Source organism: Siphateles boraxobius, unplaced genomic scaffold (assembly GCF_051911475.1).
Source record: "Siphateles boraxobius isolate OS27281-9 unplaced genomic scaffold, OSU_SipBor_1 11, whole genome shotgun sequence".
In the NCBI taxonomy this organism is placed as follows: domain Eukaryota; kingdom Metazoa; phylum Chordata; class Actinopteri; order Cypriniformes; family Leuciscidae; genus Siphateles; species Siphateles boraxobius.
Window position 1 is genome coordinate 6,317,477 of NW_027508711.1, and position 7,524 is coordinate 6,325,000.

Sequence of the window (7,524 nt, forward strand, 5' to 3'; positions counted from 1 at the left end):
TTTTGGACATTTTTGTGATTCTTTAAAGCACATGTGAGAGTTTGAAGAGTATTTTAAAGTGTCTTTGGAGAAAATGAAAGTGAAAGAACCTCAGTCCCTCTTGTGTGCTTTCCATTACAGAATAAATTAATCGTAGGAGGCAAAAACGCCTGTGAATGGAATGCCATCAGTCGTTGAAATCATTTCTGAGATGCTTCATTCGCACGTCAGTATAATTGTGTACGGGACGGGTCAGTACAATATGAACAAAACATTACTTGATTCAAAGTAATGGTTATAAAGTGAATTGTAGATTGATTGACCAATGTAACAATGTTACAAATTTGCATAATATCAAGTCACATTTATTTATATAGCGCTTTTTACAATACAGTATGCCATTGCCAGCTGATGGACTTCATTGGCTGCCCATGAACAACGTCTACTTTGACCTTCAAACACTGTAGAGACTGGAATAGTTTGGTTCATGTTGTTCAGGTTGAGAAGAGGCTGTTTTCAGTGCTGCAAATCCACTTTGATAAACTTCAAAAGATGAGATTGATACAGAAAAAACCTACACCATTGTTACTATACGTATCACTGTGTGCAAGTGCTGAGGAAGATCTGGAGCTGAAATTCAGATGTAGTTATGCTTTTCTTTTTTGACATGCTGAAAGTAGTCGACCAGACTGGGTCAACTGACCAGTCAGAGCAGAGTAGACCAATCACAACAGACTGGGTCATCTGACCAATCAGAGCAGAGTAGACCTATCACAACAGACTGGGTCATCTGGCCAATCAGAGCAGAGTAGACCAATCACAACAGACTGAGTCATCTGACCAATCAGAGCAGAGTAGACCAATCACAACAGACTAGGTAATCTGACCAATCGGAGCAGAGTAGACCAAGCACAACAGACTGGGTCATCTGACCAATCAGAGCAGAGTAGACCAATCACAACAGACTGGACAATCTGACTAATCAGAGCAGAGTAGACCAAGTACAACAGACTGGGTCATCTGACCAATCAGAGCAGAGTAGACCAATCAGAGCAGAGTAGACCAATCTAACCAATCAGAGCAGAGTAGACCAAGCACAACAGATTGGGTCATCTGACCAATCAGACCAGAGTAGACCAATCACAACAGACTGGGTCATCTGACTAATCAGAGCAGAGTAGACCAATCAGAGCAGAGTAGACCAATCTAACCAATCAGAGCAGAGTAGACCAAGCACAACAGACTGGGTCATCTGACCAATCAGAGCAGAGTAGACCAATCACAACAGACTGGACAATCTGACTAATCAGAGCAGAGTAGACCAAGTACAACAGACTGGGTCATCTGACCAATCAGAGCAGAGTAGACCAATCAGAGCAGAGTAGACCAATCTAACCAATCAGAGCAGAGTAGACCAAGCACAACAGACTGGGTCATCTGACCAATCAGAGCAGAGTAGACCAATCACAACAGACTGGACAATCTGACTAATCAGAGCAGAGTAGACCAAGTACAACAGACTGGGTCATCTGACCAATCAGAGCAGAGTAGACCAATCTAACCAATCAGAGCAGAGTAGACCAAGCACAACAGATTGGGTCATCTGACCAATCAGACCAGAGTAGACCAATCACAACAGACTGGGTCATCTGACCAATCAGAGCAGAGTAGACCAAGCACAACAGACTGGGTCATCTGACCAATCAGAGCAGACTAGACCAAGCACAATAGACTGGGTCATCTGACCAATCAGAGAAGAGTAGACCAAGCACAACAGACTGGGTCATCTGACCAATGAGAGCAGAGTAGACCAAGCACAACAGATTGGGTCATCTGACCAATCAGAGCAGAGTAGACCAATCACAACAGACTGGGTCATCTGACCAATCAGAGCAGAGTAGACCAAGCACAACAGACTGGGTCAACTGACCAATCAGAGCAGAGTAGACCAATCACAACAGACTGGGTCATCTGACCAATCAGAGCAGAGTAGACCAAGCACAACAGACTGGGTCATCTGACCAATCGGAGCAGAGTAGACCAAGCACAACAGACTGGGTCATCTGACCAATCAGAGCAGAGTAGACCAAGCACAACAGACTGGGTCATCTGACCAATCAGAGCAGAGTAGACCAAGCACAACAGCCTTGGTCATCTGACGAATCAGAGCAGAGTAGACCAAGCACAACAGACTGGGTCATCTGACCAATCAGAGCAGAGTAGACCAAGCACAACAGCCTTGGTCATCTGACCAATCAGAGCAGAGTAGACCAAGCACAACAGACTGGGTCATCTGACCAATCAGAGCAGAGTAGACCAAGCACAACAGACTGGGTCATCTGACCAAACAGAGAAGAGTAGACCAATCACAACAGACTGAGTCATCTGACCAATCAGAGCAGAGTAGACCAAGCACAACAGCCTTGGTCATCTGACCAATCAGAGCAGAGTAGACCAAGCACAACAGACTGGGTCATCTGACCAATCAGAGCAGAGTAGACCAAGCACAACAGACTGGGTCATCTGACCAAACAGAGAAGAGTAGACCAATCACAACAGACTGGGTCAACTGACCAATCAGAGCAGAGAAAGCTCGTATTAAGGAGGAGTTTGGAGAAACTGAATCTTCGAATAAACTGTTTTCAGACTCTTTATAGAAATGAGGTGACGCTGAAATGTGTGTATGTATATTATGAGAAAATGTAAGTGTTTTTCTTCCCTTGTATGCATGTTAATGTATTGTAGGAGACTCCAAAAACAAAATTAGGATCCTTTTAAATGGCTGAATAAAAAATATAAAAATTGCTTGTTTGTGAGCGTTTTAAAAGAACTATGTTTATTTGTTTTTATAAATACTCTGTCTAATCTAAAATGACGGTGAATGAATGAAAGTTTTTTTTCTCTCTCTCATTCTAAGTGCCCGTTGTCGTTAAAACGAGTGGTTAAAGAGATAAAAGCTGACAGGATTTGGCCGTGCTGGTTGTGTTGTTCTGCAGGAATGCACAGGAAGACACCGTTTACTGTAATTACAGCTCGCAGAGAAAGAGAATTTCCATCAGAAACACTGTGTGTTTGTCAAAGCACAGCATTCATACAGTACAGAGGAGCGTTCAGTTACAATGTATCTCGATAGTCCACTTTAGACATTCTTTTAACTATAAGTAACTTTGCAACTACATGTCGACTAACTCTCATTAGAGTATTACTGGACTGTTAAGGTTCGGCTTGGAATAAGTTGACGTAGTTGCAGAGTTATTTATAGTCAGTAGAATGTCTAAATAAAGTGTTAAAGGTTCACATGTCTTGGTATTTCACCACATTATGCCTTAATTTTGTTCAGGTCCTTAAAGGAGTATTTCACTTCAGAATAAACATTTCCTGATCATTTACTCACCCCCACCCATGTTCATGTCTTTCATTCTTCAATCGAAAGGAAATGAAGTTTTTTTAGGAAAACATTCCCGGATTTTTCTCCATATAGTGACTTCAATGGGGTGCAACTGGTTTGAAGGTCCAAATTCCAGTTTCAATGCAGCTTCAAAGACTGTACAGGATCCCAGATGAGGAATAAGAGTCGTATCTAGCCAAACCATCGGTCATTACCAATAGTCAACTCATACTTTAACTCCACAAACAACACCCATTATTACTGCTAAATGTAAACATCTGATAGTTTATTGTAGTTGTGTTTTTTTTTGTAATGTTATGTCATTTGGTTTAATAGCTCCCAGTGAATGTTCCTCTAATATGATTGAGCATTAAACTGCAGCATGTCTGTGGAGATCTGTATGCTGTGCATCTCTCTCAGCACAAACGGCAGATGGAGGATTTGCCGCAGTGCTTTTCTTGATACCTGTGAGGTCACCTTCTCTATTCCTGCTGTGTGTTTCAGGTGGCGCAGCAGATGAAGGAATAGTGTTTCCAGCAGACACTGGCCCGATGAAGTGTGTCGTCACAGTCACAGTGCCCTGCATGTTGTGTTTGTGTTACATCTGCAAAGCTTCTTCAGAACAACAGTAACATCACAGAGAGTGAGTAAATACGGTCCCTGTCTCAGTTGAAGCCCTGAGCCCTCGCGAGTCCACACATTCATGACGTAATGCCACTTTGACTGTCTGTTGGGCAAAAGTGTGCATCTAGGGCTCATATGAGCGCTCGCGAACACCCTTCTGAAACTTAAACTGACAAATGGGGCACCCTACGGCCTTCTCGACCACGTGTGCACATGAAGTGTGTCGTTTGGGACAGGGCCGATGAATTCTGGGCCATAATTCAAGGTTAAGCATATAGTGGGGAAAGCCTTTTAGTTCCATATGTTGATTAAATATTATATGCATGAGAGGATGAGTTCTGTTTAAACATTTCTCTTGTTTTTAATTATTGATTTGTTTGTTGGTTACAAACAGAGATCAGAGCTGCAATGTTGTTTTATCCTCAGGCTGTTTTATTTTCACAGACTCTGTAATCATTTAGAAATTTCATATTTTTGTTTTAAAGACTATGTGATGTCTGCTGCAGTGTTTATTATATGCTATTTTTTTTTTACTTCTATATATATATATAGTTTTTATGTTAATTTGTATGTGCTTTTGTAAAAAAAAAATTGTAAGTTTTTGCTTTAAAAATTCTTTTTTTGATTTTTAATTTTTTTAAAAAAAATCAGTTAGTAATTTTAGCACTTTGTTGCCAATGCAACATTTAATTTTTTTCATTAAACGGAAGTTTTTCATCTAAAATATTTCATTTTATTTTATTTTATTTTGTTTTATTTCAGCCTTATTTTCAATCAACAAAAACTTTTTTAATAGTTTTATGTTTATTTAACAATAACAGCACTGGTTTGCCGCCTCATAAATATATATATAATATATATAATTACTCGCATCAGTTTTAGTATTATTTCAGTTAGTTATTTTAGTACATAAACTTTTCATTTCAAAATGTTCATTTAATTGAAATCCAATATTTATATTTTATTTCAACTTTATTTCAGTTAACTCAAATATTTTAGTTTAGTTAACGATGACATTGGTTTGCTGCTTCATAAATAACTTTTTTAATTTTTTGTAATGTTTTGTAATGCATTACTCACATCAGTGCACGTGACCGTTTTAGGGGCCGTTTACACAACACCATTTTCAAATAAAAACTAAAAACTTTTTTGCGTTTTTGGCCGTTCATTTACACGGCGACGTTTGCCGTTATTTGGCAGCCTGAAAATGCAAACTTTTGAAAACAGATTTTAAAGTGCAAGTTTTTGAAAAGGATACCATTATCGTCTCTGTGCATTTTACTAAATCACCATCTACTGGCCTGACATGAATAATGCAGCGTTTTTTTTTTGTCATTTTCACCTATCCGTGTGAACTGGGATCGTTTTCGACAACGTTGTCTTCTGTACGCGGAAAATGCACAGCGTACATTTTTAGTACATCATCGTGTAAACACACCGATGATGTAAAGTGGCAACAAAGGCGTATATTGATGACGTATATTCCACATTAAGCTGAATTATGGATCTTGTCGTCAAGCTGATGGATCTTTTATAGATGAGTGAATACATTAATGTTTTCACATGACTGTGGTATGAAGCAGGGCGCGATTGCTAGAGGTATACCAGCGCCACACACAACGCAAGTCCCGCGGATATAAAAGAATAAGGACATTTCATTCTACCGAACTACACGCACGCAAGTGCTGAATTAGTACTCACATAGGTCAGTTTATTAGACAAATTAAACTTGAGGTAACGCAGCGCTGTTTCACTTGCTCTAACAGTTACACTATCACACTAAACTGCATTTGAGTGTGTTGAATGTTGTTAGTTAGGTTGTGTGTTGGCTGTATGAGACTAAGTACGTTAAGCTAGATCAACATTAGAATAACATGCAGATCATATTCTAACATTTCATCAAGATGTTGATCTTCATTTTAGTCCTCTTTTTGTCTCAAAGTCTGCTTGCCATGGTCCATAATGTTTGAACAAAACAACAACAGCGTGAGCGTCCTGCTAGGCATAACGGGCATAACCCAGTTGTCCACGTCTGTTGCCATGTTTACTATGGCACTGCGAGGTCAAACCTGGCGGAAACCGAGGGTAAAGCGGATATGACGTCATTGACTGGCGACTCCTCACCCCTGCTCACACGCCCCGTTTCCTTGGTTAAAATCGCAATTTTCTCACGATTTACAAATAGTTGGAAATATTTGGGATATTGTAAGTAATCAACTAAACAAAATATATAACATTGGCCTAGTGGTTTTTGGATATTTTACTGCAAAGTTCTTACATATTGTACCTTTAAAAACCGAAAAAATACATACAAAAATAAATAAAAAACACTAGTCTGCCGTCCCAGATTATTTTTCGCTTTTTTCTAATTTTCTTTTATTTTCAGATATATGTAATGAGTGCACACATGTCTGGGTATTTCCCGGTGCATGCGGCAGAGACGGCAGACAGCAGGTCAGATGTCTGGGTCAATCTCCATATCCCGCCCACTCCACCAGAGTCACGGTGACAACTGTGATGCTACTGGCATCAGAAATACTGTTAAAGGTACATATCTTGAGAGCAGAATATCACACAGACACCCTAGAATTGCATGTGCACAAAATATAAATCTAGTTGACGTTTAGTCATTCCAAAAGAATGCAATCTCCGTTTCATCTTCCTATTTTCTCTTCCTCCGCTGATACAGCATCTTTTTGTAAGTGTGTGGATCGCTGACCCGTCGGTGTAGTAAGCACTCGAGTGGACAACCCAAAGTTTTACAGAGCAATTCAATGTCATATAAGACTCGTAAAGCTGAGGTCTAGAGTTCAACTGACAGTCATAAAGCAGTTCGAGCTTTTACAATAGCATCCATTGAGACATGCAGGCATATGGTGTCCCATCTGGGGTGACGAGAGGGGGCTTGATTCTTTCACGGGAGACGGTTTGCGTCGAACTCTAGACAAAACACCTCCGGCCGCGCGCACTTCCCTGCTGTTAAGTTTCCTTTCACGTTAACTGCGTGTCAGTCCGTCCATCAAGCCTCTTTACTGTTAAGTAAATGATATTTCTGCTCTCATTCCATCCATTTGGCTTACAAGTCGAGTATATAATCTCTTTTCTGTAGGTTCCTGTTGGCCCTTATAGAGAATCCATTAGCCGTATTTTCATGCAGCTTGTGTTGTCCTAAAGCTTCTATACCGCAGGGTAATGTGAGGTAATTACATGCATTCTCGGAGCCTGAACACATGAAAGTGCTGTTGTGATTTTGAAGAAAGGCCCCTGTCTTTAACATGCCTGCATTTACACTGATAGAGCTGAACGCTGGAGTCTGAAGCTAGGCTTTGATCCAGAACTGACCACTGTTATTTATATACTGTCTCATATATTATTTATTCAGATTTTCCTGTTTTTTATTTAGTTATTTTTCAAAAAATTTTAGGCTTAAGTTTTTCATCTAATTTGTATATTTTAATGATTTTTAAGTTTGTTTTAGTTTTGTTTAAAGCCACAATGTAGGCAATTATTTTATCCCTTAAAACTCATCTTTA